We start from the raw sequence: 16,110 nt of genomic DNA, 5'->3' as shown, positions 1-16,110 counted from the left end.
GACTAAAATACTAGGCAGAATGACTTATGTACATGGATGGATTTCATGAGATCAGGCTCTAGGTGCAATGGCTTCTGCTTCTCCTGTGTAAACCAATGATTAACTATAATTAGTATTTAGTTACACAGAAGCAGTGCTTACACAAGGTTAGTGCCTCACTCTTGTGTTCTGCTTTCTGTCACTCATCTTTGAACCTGGATTTAACATTAGGAGAACCTTGAATATTCTTCTGTCATCCCTAGCAACCCCTACTTTGAACTATAGTTTTTCTGAGCATCTTTGATAGCTGATTTTCTTTTCCTCTCTTTCCCTTTTTCCTTCTTCATTAAAACACCCTTTAAAATTCTTTAATTTCTCTCTTAGAGACTGGCTTTTTTCTCTTCTTCTTTTCAACCTTTGCTCACCTCCTGAAGTTAAAGGTCTCACGGTGGATATTTTGTCTTTCCAGCCTATAGGTTTTCTCTTCACAACTGTGTATCTCCTTCCTTGTTCTCCAAACTTCCACCACAAACTGCTCAAATAATAATATTTATGTACTTATTGTATTGTATTTTTGAGCTGTGTGCAGATGATAGATAAATTAAAAGCAAATAATAACTTGATATTGGAATTGCAATATAATGCAAGGAGAATGCCATAATTTGAGCAAATCAATAAGGGTTAATGAAACCTAGATCGTTAGACTAACTTGATATCTTTTGATTAAAACTTTAGGATGTTATATGTATGTAGGGAGAAATTATTATGTTAAGTGCTTTGATTTGATATTACAGAACATTTTATTACAAAATACTGAATATTACAAGATCATATTAAATTGATTAAACATGATATTTGTTTCAAAATGTAGTTGCAAGTGGTGGGTTATCCACTGAATATGCTTGTTTCTAGCGCTGAGTATGCTTGTTTCTAGTGTGCTCTTAGTCTTACCGTATTTGGTATCTTAATTCATGGTGTGGAAGAAAACAGTTACAAGTTCTAGAAAAAAAACACAAAACTGTGAGTAGAGCATGTACATAAAATATTAAGGAATAATGAAAACTTATTAGGCTTTTTTGAGCATAATCAAGTAGGGCACAATCAAGTTGCATTTCAGTGAAGGTAAGATCATACAGAGAAGTAAAACAAAGAATGTGTGTGGACATTTCAAGAAGAGTGCACTTATCCCTGAAAACAATTACACTAAAAGAATCGGCATGAAGGTGAAGCATGGTTTGTAACTTTTGTGTAAATTTTGAGTGTGAACCTGAAGCCAAAAGGTGCCATCTTACCTCTGCTGAAGAAAAATAGGTCTATAAGCAGTGATTTCTATTGCCTCTATGGTGCACAGTCACATCTCCTGAAATAGCTTCTTATTCCAGAAAGAGCTGTAGAACAACAAGGGTCGGAGAAAAAATAGGAGTATAATTAAAGGCCAAATAATTTGCTGTATATTGAGAAACTCAGAGGGCACTGTATCAATTCATCAAAGTAAAAAACAAGGGCTGATTTAATTGCAGTCTTTAAGTATGTATATGAAACAGAGATGTGATAATACATGCTTCTTCAGTTTGATTAATAAAAACACAACAATATTCAGTGAATCCAAAGCAGCATGTAAAATCTTGATCTGAAAAATAATCATAAAGAAGGTTAAAAAGGTATATATTTTTTGTCCTAGTGAGGAGTGTTAAACATTGAATCAATTTAAGCAGAACTGTGGTAGTTTTTACATGACTAAAAATTTAAACATTGGAGATGGATTTTTTTTTCCCTGAAAGAAAGTAAAGGCTGAGCAAGACACAAATGAAGGAAATACTATGGTATATAGGAGGTCAGACAAGATGTTTAGATGTTCCCTTCTGTTTTCACATCCTAAGAATCTAAGCAGGTACTTGTTCAAAGAATGCATAATCTTGTCTTCCATGTGATTACTCATATACTTTAAATTGAACAGGTGTTTAAGTGCCTTGCTGGATCAGGGCCAAGTAGAGCTAGTCTGGTAGCACGCCATTTCAGTGCCCCTTCTGCAGCTGTGGCAGGACAGGACTTAGTGCTGGTTACACATTGCACCAAGTTACTGGCTTAGAAAACAATGTAGATTAAATGGTACAACTAGGACTAATTTTTCAAGGAATGGAGTACTGGGATGAAATGTGGTACTAATACATAAATGTAATTACATCTATGTGGCTCAGCTGATTCATGGAAGGTTTCTGGAGTCCTGTCTTCGGTGTACTGCTATAAAGGCACCATCTTTGCAGGTAGATGCTACGATACAATAGGAGTTAATCTTCAAACAATTTGTATACAGAGCATAAGGCTGTTCTAATCACTATCATAACTGATGCAGCTACAGTAGTATTAAATGGTTGTGTACACAAGCTCTTCATAACATACATTAGTGATTGTGGCTTTCTTCCTTTTGTTAGCTTTCTCAATCCCTACTCTATGTAAAAACTAGTTTAATGATCTGATTTATGTGTACAGATGTAAGATTATGTCTGGGCAAAGGATGCCTGAGCATTTTACACAATTAATCTGTCTGATGTGTAGCATAAATAAAGTTCTAAAAGGAAGAGCTGGATGGAAAGGATCTGCTAAAAGACATAATCTTATTGCACCAAGTTATTGACTTTTATCTGACAACTTTTGTGCTGCTTATCTTTCTCCCCTTACACTCATCATTGTTACTGTCTGGTAAATGCTTTCCTTTTTTCATATCTCTACAGATTACTCCATTTATCTACTATTGTTCTGCCAGTATGTTAATGGAGAAGAGCTGGCCTCCATATCCAGCAGCTTATTTACTACAGCTTATTTGATTAGAGGTTCTCTAAATATAGTGTACATACAATAGTACATAAGACACCTCAAAGTGGTATGTTAGTATTGTGTGAGGAGCTAAATTTTCTTCTGTCATCATGGTTTCTACTGACAGCAGTAGTTAAGTGAAGTATGTTTGGAAGTTACGTTTGGAACTTTTATATGTCTTTTGGGGAAGTGCTGATTTCAGTCAAAATTAAGATGACAAATACTGTAAAGTATGGCTTGGCAAAAATGTAAATCTCATATGAAATGATTGTAATGTACATAATTTAAGTGGTACTGCTTGATACCTCAGGATAACTCCAGCAAACAGCATGAGGTTTGTTGAACTTCTGTTAACTGCCTAGGTTGTATTCTGTGCCTGCTGCTGCTTCAGATGAAATAGTGTAGTTGGAGACACAAAGACCACAAAGTCTCCAAAGTGGGTGGGAAAATACTTGGTGAGCATTTAGGCTATGTTTCTCACAAGGCGTCTCATGCAGAGCCTCTCAGCAAATTCAGGGTGCTGTTCTGGTTTGAAGGGAGGTTTGCTAGCATATACTGCTCTCTAACAATGCTGCCCTTATACGACTCTTCAGAGGGCAGCATGCACAGTGCAGTCTTATTCAGCATCCTCTTGGGCTGGAGGCTCAGGGCTGAAAGAGCAGCAATTGCTCTACCTCTTTAAAGTGCCCATCTCTCTCAAATGCTATGTCAAACAAACCTTGACAGTACACAGAGACTGTTTTTTTTCAAAATGGGTACACAATCCTGTGCATCCCCCACTCTTAAGAAAATAGCTATAAAAATCTATGGGTTTTGTTTTTTGTATCTAAAAGATCTCAAACTTTTTCTTGGTAGGTCTGTATGTACAGTGCAATTACGCATGCATTAAGCACTAAATGAAAACAAAAGGCATTTGATGTTAATTATAGTAGAAAGTCACCATATTGTGATCATACACAGCTCTACTACTGCTGCCCAGCTAGATATCCCACTTTCATGCAAACAACAGAACCAAATTGAATTACATAAAAAGAAGCTACATACTGACTCCCAGCAGTATGTTTTGACAAAACACTTTGTCTACTTAAATGATTTCAGATGCTGTAGTCAAAAGCCTTGACTGCAAATAATGGGTTCATAAAACCTATCTTTAAAATTTTACCTGACAGTAATGCTGTGCAAATATCTGCACTTCTAGTTCACCTTCTCCACTTGTTTACATCAGGATTTTAATAGAGTGGCTGTCACAGAACAACAGCTAAAGGCCACTGTTTGATAAGTTGTTGTAAAAATAGACTGTTTAAAATGAGAATTTCCTTCTTAAATTCAGCCATCACAAAAAGGTGGTGGTTAGGAAAATATTGAAGAGAGACAATTTCTAGACTGCAATAAAATCCTTTCAAGTTCAGTGACATTCTAACAGGCAATGACTTTGTAAAAAACTACATTTCCCATCTGTCTTCAGTGTTGCTCAGAACTGACAAAAATACAAGGAAAACAGATGAACAGAAGAAAAGTCGAGATAGACAGATGGGTAGACAGACAGACATTTCTATTTTCATATTGGCTCACTTATTCTCCATAGTATATAGTTGAAGAACAAACTGACAACTTCTTAACTACCTGAAGAAAGAAATGAAATTCAGGAAAGCCACCAACTTTAAATGTAGAGCAAAAATCTAAATGAAGAACTTCTGTTAGTCAGACCTACCTGAGAGCTGCTGGCTTTCCCCATGCAGAGTGGCTGAGCAGAAGGTAGCTGGATGATGATGGCCCTACATGACCTCCAAGTATGCACATCCAAGGCTCAACTCACAAGAAGTCACCCTACACAGCAGCAAGTCTATACTGAATTGCTCTCATCGTACAAGGTGTGGGGTATGGGGAGGGAGTGTATTTTAGCCTCACTTCTTTCCCAAGGAGAAGGCATGATTTGGAGGGAGGATTACTTTATAATAGCAAGAAGAGTGTGCAGGCACTGCTGTGCTCTTCTGTCATGAGGCAGAATTGTACATTTCTGAGTTTTCACAAAAAGAGAGCGACTCCCCATCATTTCAAATAGCTGGTTAAGTGGCATAGCTGAATCCTATCTGAATTCAATATCATGCAGAGTAAGATTTCTATGGAGCTACTTGTAAAGGGGAATTTCAGAGCCAGAAAGGAGGGAAGAGTTATGCAGATTGGTTTAATCTGTTTAGTTTGGTTTAATCTAAGTTTATTTTTATGCCAAATGAGTTATTGCTCTCTGTTGGAGAGAGAGAAAAATCTCAGTAGATTTTTCTTAACCAAAAGTCTTAGAAGCATAATTAAAAATACTGTCATATTAAATATATACAACATTCTTCCTTGGATTTTACCAGAGCTTGAGGTATTTCTGACTACTTTGTAGCTATGAAGTTTAAAGTAGTTGTAGGTAACTTGCTTTTGGGGGGGAGGGCGGGGGTTATTTCAGCATTCCCTGATTTACTGCTGTGTAAATTCTGAGATAAAGCTTTCACCTCTAATGAGGCTTTTGCCTTGTGCAACTCAAGGGAGAAAGGCACAAAAGCTGGAATCTGAGTAGGTATGAGGCCACTAAAGCCTGTTCTGCTAGCCCCTACTTCTGTTCACCCATATATCTCTGACTCCTCTTCTAGTATTACAGAAGAATTTCTTTTCCACTTATTCAGGGCTCATTTTATGAATCAGTCATACTCACCATTGATCAGAATACCTCTTCCAGATGAGAGAGTTGGGCTTACCCTCAGGCCTAATACAGCAAATGTCCTGTATAGCGCTCCAGAGCTACAACACTAATAGCAGTAACAGCAGGACTTCACTAGAAATCTCTGGAGGTCCCACTGAAATCAGAGCTTTAATGAGCACATACAAATCTATGCCAGAGCGTAGTGCCCCCTCAACAAAAAATACGTTGACCTAGAGCCTGCACAGGTGGGACCACGGAGGAAGAAAACAGTATTTTCCATTCTGCTAAATCCTTTGGAAAAATGATCGTGATTATTTAATGATTTTTATAACACATTAAGAGGCCTCATCATGCAGAGGGAGCTATGAAACAGGTTTAGTAGGACTAAGGTTAGTAAAATTAGGCAAAAATCTACTGTTAGTTCTAACAAGTCAATATATAAAACTGCAAAGGCTTTGAATGCTTATTTATGTGATGAACAATAACAATAGCTTCATATCTCAGAGTCTGTCGATTCCCTCCTTGTGTTGTCTCTGAACCCCATGTAGTTGTTAGTGCAGGGAGTTGGAGCCATGCCTGATGCTTTCAGAAGTACTGCCCTCACAAGACGAAGGCACCAAAGCAGTGTGAATACTCATGAAACATGTGTGATGGACTCCATAAAGCTGTATTTCCCTTTTCCTCTATCTCTTCTTCCTCTGGGGTGTGTGCAGAATCATCCCCCCACTCCCTACCCCCAACGAGGAGGTAGATACCTATGCTTGTCCTTTCCCCTTTACCTTATCAATACATACTACTGAGAGCACATAATAACTCTACTTATTTATTGCATTCTAGGAGCTGCTGAAGACATGTATTAGATGCTGTGCTTAGACTGTACCCTCAAAATCCTTTTTAACAGACAATACTAGAATGCCTATAAATTATCAGGATGGTTATTATTAAATAATTTGTACCTGTGCAGTGACTTCCAGCAAAGACTTTAAAATGCTTTGGCATTAAGAGAAGTCTCTCAATGTTTTCTGTGGAAAGAACTATTTCTGGTCAGAACCCTATAGGAAGATATTTCTGCCATTTGGGTTTCTCTTGTCTTGTCTGGTTCAATTCCCAGTCTAGCTTTTTCAAGTCTTTTATTATTATGATTATTACTATTATTACTATTATTACAGTAAAAATACAGAAGTCTGGATTATTATCAAGGCTCTCTCTATTCTACTTGTGACTTTTAATGTCCCAGAGAACAGCATGAGTATAACTTTTTTGCTCGTTTCCTGTCTGTAAGCCATCTTCATGGAAACAGGGATCTTAGCTATAGATCTGAAATATAGATCTGATTTTTCCTTCTCCTTCTTTTTTTTTTTTTTTTTTTTTCCCCTTACTAAAAGTGTTTGTTTAGAAAGAGAGATGGCAAAATACAATGAAACTCAAAGATACTCAAGGAAATAGACTCACCTGATACAGTATGGAAGGGGATTTAACAGTATGGCCCCAAAACCAGTGCTCTGACCATCAGTCAACAGCTTTGCTTCTTATGGTAAGTTCTTTTTAAATCAAGAATACCTGAGAGATGTGCAAGGAAAATTAAGATTGCATATTGATGGAAAAAATGTAAAATACTCTGAAATATAGGAGATAGGGTGATGGAGACTGACCCCAGTCACCTATTATTTGTGTAATTTTAATTACTCTCCCTTTAATTTAAGCAGCTGACACACACTTTCAGTGGTGTTCAGAAAGTTAATAGGGCAGCTGAGTAAGGATTTTAAGGTCATATTCTTGTCCTTTGGTGCTTATTTTATTTATTAGCTGCTGCATTAATATTCTTATGATTACAAAAATGATCATTTATGTATATAATGCATCCTACAATAGTATATACTTATTAATATTTTAATATTTATTTCTGAATAGTTCTTCCCATCCTTGATTCTTTAGTGCTAAACTCACAAAAATACAACAGCATTTCTATCAAGCTTCTTCCTTTCTTACATTATTTCTTAATTATGGTATGTAGTCATCAGTTTGCTGACAACAACCTTCCCGTATGTCACTCCTTGATTCCACCCTTCTCAACTGAAATTAAAATATTGACAGAAATCATTTAGCATGAACAGTGGAAATATTCAAAAAGGCATTTAAAGTAGAGGAGCTTCTACATTTATCGCTTCTAAATATGTGCATTTGTTCCTGTTTTTCAGTTACATAAAGAGTTACATGCACAAAACTAGTGTGCCATTTTATGCATGTCTTGCATGTAGATAAGTGATGACATTTAATTGAAGTTACTTTGTAAACCCAAACAAACCACAATTTGCCATATAAAAATAGAGAGAACTTGATATTTCTGGGCCATTATATCTTCAGTGGAGGTGGAGGGGAACAGATAGACTACCAGTGTGCATGGTGTTTGGCCTGCTCATTTCTTAAAACTTTCCCCCATTTATCTGCCCACTTATTTATGCATTTCTGTCTTTCTTGGTCAGTAAAGCGCAGGAAGGGAAGACAAACGCAGATCATGGAACTGGCTAAAGACCTACCTGCAAGTTAAAGCGGTAGCTTTCAAAAATATAGGTGTTCCAAGCACTTGTTTAGTGAGTTGCAGAATACACAGGGTCTCTCGATGCAGGAAGAGATGTTGGTGGTGTGGACATGGTGCTGTGCTGGGATGGCCCAGCTGAACCCATTGCAGCAGGGACAGAGTTCAAATGACATTTGTCTTGGGAGGTTTCTGGAGAGGAAGTGGCCATGCTCCTGTGCCCTCTTCTGTTGCTGGAGATGCCCTGTCTCTCCCAGGGGCTTCCCTCTGAGCATTTCCTATCTTCCACTGCTCCAATTGGTGTGTGACTTGTGAAGGAAAAAATCCCCACTCCCACCCCTCAGGCTTTGGACAATGCTATGCCTCTTACTCCTGAGCTTTGAAATGAGCTGAAGGCAATGGGTGTGCTAATGAGGTGCATCAGCAAAATCGACACTGGACTGCTAAAATATTCTCATAATTCCTTGTGTGTTTTCATGATTATTTTTTTCTTCCTACATGGGCACTTTTTATTGTTTTGGTGTTTAGAGGTTAGCTTATGATGGACCTTGAACATCCCTTAGGCTTTGCAAAAAAGAATGTGTATCAACAGCATATGTGTGATATAGTGACACATGTCAGTAAGTATTCTCTGTTTTAAATTCATTGCAGTTAATCAATCTCATAATGTTAACAAATCTTTTTACATATCATCCTGAAATGTCTATTCAACTTAAACAGCAAGGTTTAGACATTGAGCAATGGGTATTGACATCATGGTCAGCATTAGGATCTGAAGAATATAGAGATATGAGAGGGAGTCTGTTTTCCTATTATCAATAAATGTTGTAAATCCTAAATCAGACAATGTTGCAGTAATATAAAGACATGGCACTTAAAAGAAGGCATAAAAAAAAAATCAAGAGCAGGAAGAAGATGGTCCGCAAAGAGTCAAAACTTCTTAGCACTTCACAGGGTCTTCACATGTGGTCAAGGCAAATTTCAAATACACTGTATTGTCATTGTTCTATATTTAGTTGTGCAACTGCTAGAAAATTCAATCTTCACTCTATCATACAAATAGATAGGCTTGTGGAAACACTTGTCATTTTAATCCCAGCATGCTAATGCCCCCTGTGTGAATATAGATTTCTCAATTAAACTAAAGTAATTTGATGAAAGAACAAGTCTCACAGGTCCAAGTAAAGGTTTCAGTAACAATAGCCTCAGATATTTATTATTGAAGTGTTTTCCACTGCATGGTGCATTGCTGTGGCTTAAAGTTGTACATGGATTCTTTGCTTAGATGCACCCCAAAAAATGCATGTTCCAGTGGGAAACCCATGAAATAGTCTGCAATGTCACTATGCTGCTGAAAGCACATTTAAACATCCCCCATAGAGTTAAATTTCTGAGATCCCTTGGAGCTAACTATTGCAGTGATATGGAGCCCTGATGCTTTTTCTGGGATCTTCTTTGATGTAGGCCTATGCCAACTTGTTTCTAAGAGAGATCCAGACCCACATTCTATTTTAAGGGCTAAGACAAAATGTGTGTCTCCAGCCAAAGAACAGGAATCATAAATAGGTGAAATGACCTCACATTAATACAACCCATGTAGCCTTATCTACTTAGAGTGTTTTATATTTTTAACTACTGGATATTTATAAAAAGTCACCATCCCTATTGGCATTTGACAAAGGACATAGTTAAATGGACCTGGCATTTTCTTATTCATGTTGTTGAGCTACTTGAATTAAGGTTCAGGCATCATATGATACTGTGTGTTTTATGGATATAAGAGACCTAATTCCTTTGTAGGCACCAAGATCTAACATTTCTACCAAATAAGTTTGACTTCATTCCTTTTTATAAATAGAAAAATATATTTTCCAAGTATTCAGTGATGACATTAATTTTAGTGCTTTGTCTCACACAGGATTGTGCCTTATTACACATCATTACAGATGTGCTTTCCAGAATGCATGAGAATTTTATTTTAATTACATTTTTGTCTGAATTGTGCCACATTATTTTCTCCCTTTCTTTAGTTTGTTCATTTTTAGGCCATAAATATTATTAACCCACAGAGATTTGTTTCTGCTTTCTTTAGTTAATTAAAGACACTGTTGGATTTATCTTGTGCTACCACCAGGAGGGCACAATAAGTGAAATATTGTATTACTAGATGGTTCATTCATTAGCATAAAATAATCAGTACTTTTGAATACTAGCACTTCAATGTATCAAGTTTGGGTTTTTGTGATCTCATCTAGGAAGCAACAGCAGCAGTAGAGGGATAAAGAAGAAGACTGAGAGAGGGAAAGGAAAGAAAGAGTCAGCAACACAGCTGTTAAAATTAGCAGGATTCCTTAAGAAAAAAAACACTGGGCATTTGACAAAAAGGAGAGTGCACAAATGAAGCTCACCTGGGAGCATGTCTAACCGGCACCTAGAACACAACATGAGAGTAAGCTAAATTCTCTACTCTGCTACTAACAGAGATTGAATAATTACAAAATCATTCATTCTAACACATGATGTCTCCCTTTTGGGGAAAACAAACAAACAAACAAACATATGGTCATACCAAATATTTCTACCGATACCATCTAGTATATATCAATGTAATGTTATTTTTCCAAAAGGAACGATGTCCCAGGATAGCATACATAAATATAGAGACACATGCAAATATTTAATGCACATTGTATCTACTTGGCGATAGCTTATCACTGAATATCAGACAATACCTGTTTCTCCAGAAGCTATTCTTTGTCTTTCTCACTCCCTGGTGAAAGAGTTTGGGTCATCTGTAGAGAGAGACTGCATGCTTAGGCACTATCTCGGGCCTCCTTCAAAACCCTTTTCCCTAGGTATTTCTCCACCTTCTTTCTGAGCTTTTCATGAGTGTATGAAAAATTAATAGGACTCAGCTGTATTGCCTTTTCTCCCTAATTTCATCACAGTGTAGGAAGGTGAAGCAATGATATAATAGGGGAGGCTGAGGTTCCATTCCCAAAATGAGGAAATCCACTTACGCAGAGGCCCCCTTTGTGTACAGATATAGGTGGTGTGACCTGTTTCTGGGAGATTTTCTTCCATTTTGGGGAGAGACACCAGTAATTCATTCTTTCTTTCTGAGGAATAAAATAAGAACCCAGACACATTGATTATTAATCATTCATCTGGGGACTCTCCTCCCTCTTGACCAATGACATAATCTTCAGTGAACAATATGTATACTGTAATTGACATTTGCACACAAAAAAAAATCAGGTTATATTGTATGCATCTGCACTAATAAAAATAGTCATCTTTCAAATCCTCCTTTTCAAAGTCTCACTGAACAGACTTCGATATCTATATAGCATTTATTTTGACCTTCGCCTCTCTGATCTCGCTGCACTGGGGAACTGTACAGCAATACAATATAATGGAAGCATACTTTATTAAAATACACATTTGGGCTGCAATCTTCAGGAAGCTCCAGTCAGGTGCACAGGAAGCATTGTATCCATTTGGAGGTTCAGCCTCTTCAGGCTTCACATAAAATTCCATCTATATATGTCATTCTGAGAGTCACTTGCATAATTATCTTCTGAACAGCACTGTTGATGAGTTGTGTAATTACAGTAACTCAACAGGTCATTCCAAATTGAGTCTATGTTTCTGCTTAAGATCCCTATTTTTGATATCACAGATAATTTAATGCTATATATCTGTTATGGTAACCAAGAGTTCTAGACAAAGATCAGTCACTCCTACTTGAAGATGAGTCACTATTTTAGCATGTCCTACTTCCAGAAGAATTATACATTTTTCTTTGCTTTGTTTTGCTTTACTTTGAGAGAACAAGGAAGTATACTGGTTGCTGCTACAATCGTATAAACTCTGTTCTCTTCAATAAAAGACACCCAGATGCATATGAACCTTTGAATAAGTAGAAAAAAAAAAAAAAGTGTTCATTATTGTTAGATTGTTTTATGCAGAAATTTTGTTTTGTTTTTATCAATGCTAATGAATAACATCTAGGCTTACAGCAAGCAATTAGCACATAAGAATTCAGGCTTTTGTAAAAATAATATTAGCTACTAGATACCGTTTTTTGTATGCATGTTAAAAGGATAACATATTATTTGTGTTCAGGTGTACTACAAAAAGCCACTATCTTTGAGGCTGATGCAATGATCATAGAGGAGGATATGCAGGATAGACCAGTAAAATACAGAGATAGGAAATAGCACACCTTCAATCCCAGAGAGAACTCCATGCCATTAGTACTTATTTCCAGAAGTGTGATGAGTGCAGGAATCACAATAGAAAGTACTGTATTTTATCTGTAAGATATCCTTAAAATAATGCACCTAAAGAAATTAACTGTGTTTTCAAAGGATTCTCTTGGATGATGAACTATCAAGCACTGTTACTTTAAACAGTGACTCCCTGCAGAATCAAATGCTGAAACGTATGAGGAAATATTAATCCTAATGATTTTCCTTTGGAAAATATTACTACTGTAGTAATTTTAATTAAGGAAGAATTTAGCACTTTTGAATTTGTATTCCCAATGTCAAACTCTTTTGTTATCACACTTACACCTCTGTTATTAATGTTAGCCATGGTTTGCAAAAGAGGAAAAGCTAGTTATCAATGAATAATTCAGGCTCCATAACTGTCAGACCTCATTATTTTAAATAAGGCCTGGTAGTTCCAGTTGTAACTGGCTAATTGCATCATTTAAACTTAAACTGTTAGAATATTTCACATAATTCACAATTTTTTAAAAAAATTAATACATTCAAAACTACTGTAGTACATAGGGCAATTTGCTTTAAATCAGGCTAAGAGAACAAAGACACATTCCAGTTGTGATATGAGTCCTCAAGTGGTTAAAATAAAAGAACTAAAACTGAGATGAAACTGATATATCCAATATTTAAAATGAAACCTTATCATTAAATGGAAATGATGTTAAAATACTTAAAAAATGGAAGCTGAAATATTTAAAACATCTGAAACTAATGAAATAAATTCTGATACCCAATAAAACTCTGTTGCAAAATAATTCAAATACCATCAGTGAAAATTTTTCCTATGTGTGGTCATATACGCTTCTTTGGTTTGAGTTTTGGCCATAAACACATAATTCCCAGAGCAGCTAAAAATAGATGGCATGTCAATCTTAAAAAAAAAAAAAAAAAAAAAAAAAAAAAAAAAATTGAAGCAGTGTTTTCCAAAGGGCTTTAGGGAGTTACTGTTATTTTTTAATAATTTTAGTTTATGATTAGATATTTTTAACAATATATATATATATTAATCTGATAATGGTTTACCCTTAATAATATTGACCTGATAAAGTGAGAAGGAAATATATTTTACATGTATTTTCCTTCACAAGCAGGAAGAGTTAAGGGTTATTTGTAAACTAGGCTAATCTTAAAATGCTGTTTTAATCTTTTGCTTCAGCTTCATTCTCAGATTATATCCATCAATTTCTGATGGATCCAGGATCTCTAAAGTGTGAGAGATTAAAATATAAATGTGACTCTTAAAAAAGACAGTACAACTCAGGTCTGTACTGACACCTACTTCTATGTTGTACATTCAGACTGGTACAGTAATGGAGCATTATCCTCATTTTCCAGTTGGGATACTGAAGTCCAAAGTAAACTATATCATACCTCTGTAGTCTCTCTCCCTCTCATACATGCACACAAGTGTGCAAACACACACACACACACACATGTACATGTACACCATGTTTCTGAAACAAAAAGAATTTATCTGGGACCGAGAGTCTGCCTTACAACTTCAATGGGCTGCTGCAAGACAAATCATGGTAGAGTACCTGAGTGTTATAAAAATGAAAAAAACTGCATTTCTCGTCTCTGCAATCACTCCATTGTTTTCTTTCTTTTTCTTCCTTCTTTCTTTCTTTTTCCTTTCTTTCCTTCTTTCCTTCTTTCTCTTTATTTTTCTCTTTTCTTTTTCTTTCTTTCTTTTCTTAATAATAATAATATATGTGTGTACATATACATTATATATACACATATATATAAAACAACCCCCAGCTCTCATGTTGAAAAAAAACAACACTATGAATTTCAGCCCACATATCTATTAAAAACATCATTAAGGCTGTGGAGGTTACACCGCAAGGGCTCTAATCTTAGCTGATATGTAGCAGCCTTGCATTGCTGGATATCTTGTAAAAGCCACCCCTACATTTCTGCATCATACTGGAGGTCATTACAGAATACATACAGAAACTGTGTGCATTCTTGTGTTTGAGAGCAGAATCAGTGCACCACACAGATTAGCTTCCCAGGTTTTCCACATGCTGAAACCGAGCCATTTCTACTTGTGCAAAAAACACATCTAGCAATAATTGGTCCCCACAGAGATACAGACTATCATATTCTCACATTCTTCTGAGATCTGTAAACTAAAAGCCTGGGTTTCTTGGGAGATGTATCTCTTAAGAAGACAGATGACATCAGGTTGAGTTTTGCAAATCTTTGCTTAAGGCACATTTGAAGACCGTAAAAATTCTCTCCCTACCCCTCGATTCCATCCTTACTCATCATGGGAGCTTTGCACCCCCTTGGCAGGAGTCAGCATGAGGTTTCTGCAGGTAAATCAATCAGATTTAAAATTTTCCACATTACCTGTATGTGGTCTAAAAATATTATATGAAAGTTCTCATAATTATGGGCTTAGAATACTTTATTTTTCCAGTTGCTATGTATTTCGTAGATAATCATAATGACAGTGGTTCTCCCCTCTCAGAATGTAACACAGTGATATGCCTAAAAATGCTAAATAACTCTTGCAGTCAATACTTTGAGTACCATACAAATCCCAGTGGCTGGATTGGGATGATAAGCCCCAATATTTTTGGGGATGTCTGTGCAGTATATCTTAGTGAACTGAACCAGAGAGTTACTCTGGGAGGTCTAAATTCAATGAAACAGTAGCTAAGCCATGTCCAGAAAAATAAATAAGTAAATAAATAAATACATACATGATTACAATCATGGTATGGTCAGGTAATATCTAGCAAAGAGAAATGCACAAAATGGTACATCACAGGTGTTCTGGGTCCCCACAGGTGGCTGTAAATTTTTATCATAGCCTAAACATGTCCCATCCTGGTGGTTGAGAGTAGTGCATTAATTGTCAGGTTTGAGATTGGCATTCAGAGGTAGAGGTGCCCCAACAAGGTCACAGTGTTGGCACCCAGTACCTGCAAGATACTTTTATTTCTGGGATTTTTATTCTCTTAGTACTGTTTTGGTTCATTGAAGGATGTTTATTAGGTGAATTCCTCACATTTAACTCACTGAGAACTACAGTCCATGCTTGAAGATAGTGGATTTAGAGCAGGGACACATGGGAAATAATGGTGTTTGGATATTTTAGTTTGTATCACGGTATGTCTGGTGACATAGAATAATATTCATAACTGTTATAAGATAAAATATTGTAACAATACTCAAACAAACTGTAAATTTATAGGGCTCACTAAAAAGACACTTAAAATCATACTGATTTTAAAAGTCACACTGCTATAATGATAATATTTTTAGTTTAAATCCATACTGACACTACTCAATTTTCTTAATGTGTGTTTTTTTTTTTTTTTTTTTTTTTTCTTTCTTTCTGTGTTATCTGACACTAATGGGATACAGTCATATAAAAATTAGTAAAACAAGTTGCATTTCTGAGGAAGGAAATATTTGCTCTTCTTGTCTGGCAGTGTCTGGAGACTTCTGCAGTTGTTTACTGTGTTTACTGTCTGTAGGCTGTTGTCAGCTCAGCTGTCTGAACTATAGCTTCATTTTTAAATATTTTTCTCTGAAAAAAAAAATCACCAGCTAGGTCTCTGAATGCTTTATGTCTGTGGCCATATAAGATATCAAAACAAAAGGGAGACTTACTATTGTTTGTCTTGAAATTAGCCAGCATTGTCTTCACCCTTGTCAGGGGCTGGCTCCCTGGAAGGAAACTGACAGTCAGGTTTATGGTGTACTAGATATGTTTCATCAGTGAAAGAAATCGAGTTCTATTTGTTTACAGAGCATGGTCCTAAAGTTAGTGATTTCACTGACAC

General features: G+C 36.2%; 1 long non-coding RNA gene across 1 annotated transcript; it reads right to left on the bottom strand.

The window, feature by feature from the left end:
• Positions 1-848: 848 nt before the first annotated feature.
• Positions 849-7,039, bottom strand: LOC137858698 (uncharacterized). Its single transcript, XR_011097925.1, has 3 exons — positions 6,932-7,039; positions 1,272-1,367; positions 849-978 (listed from the first exon to the last, which is right to left on the bottom strand). It is a non-coding gene; the product is annotated as an uncharacterized lncRNA (long non-coding RNA).
• Positions 7,040-16,110: the final 9,071 nt, after the last annotated feature.

The sequence above is a fragment of the Anas acuta genome, chromosome 6 (assembly GCF_963932015.1).
Source record: "Anas acuta chromosome 6, bAnaAcu1.1, whole genome shotgun sequence".
Taxonomy (NCBI): domain Eukaryota; kingdom Metazoa; phylum Chordata; class Aves; order Anseriformes; family Anatidae; genus Anas; species Anas acuta.
The sequence above is the reverse complement of the archived record's forward strand: the minus strand, read 5'-3'. Positions and strand labels throughout refer to the sequence as shown.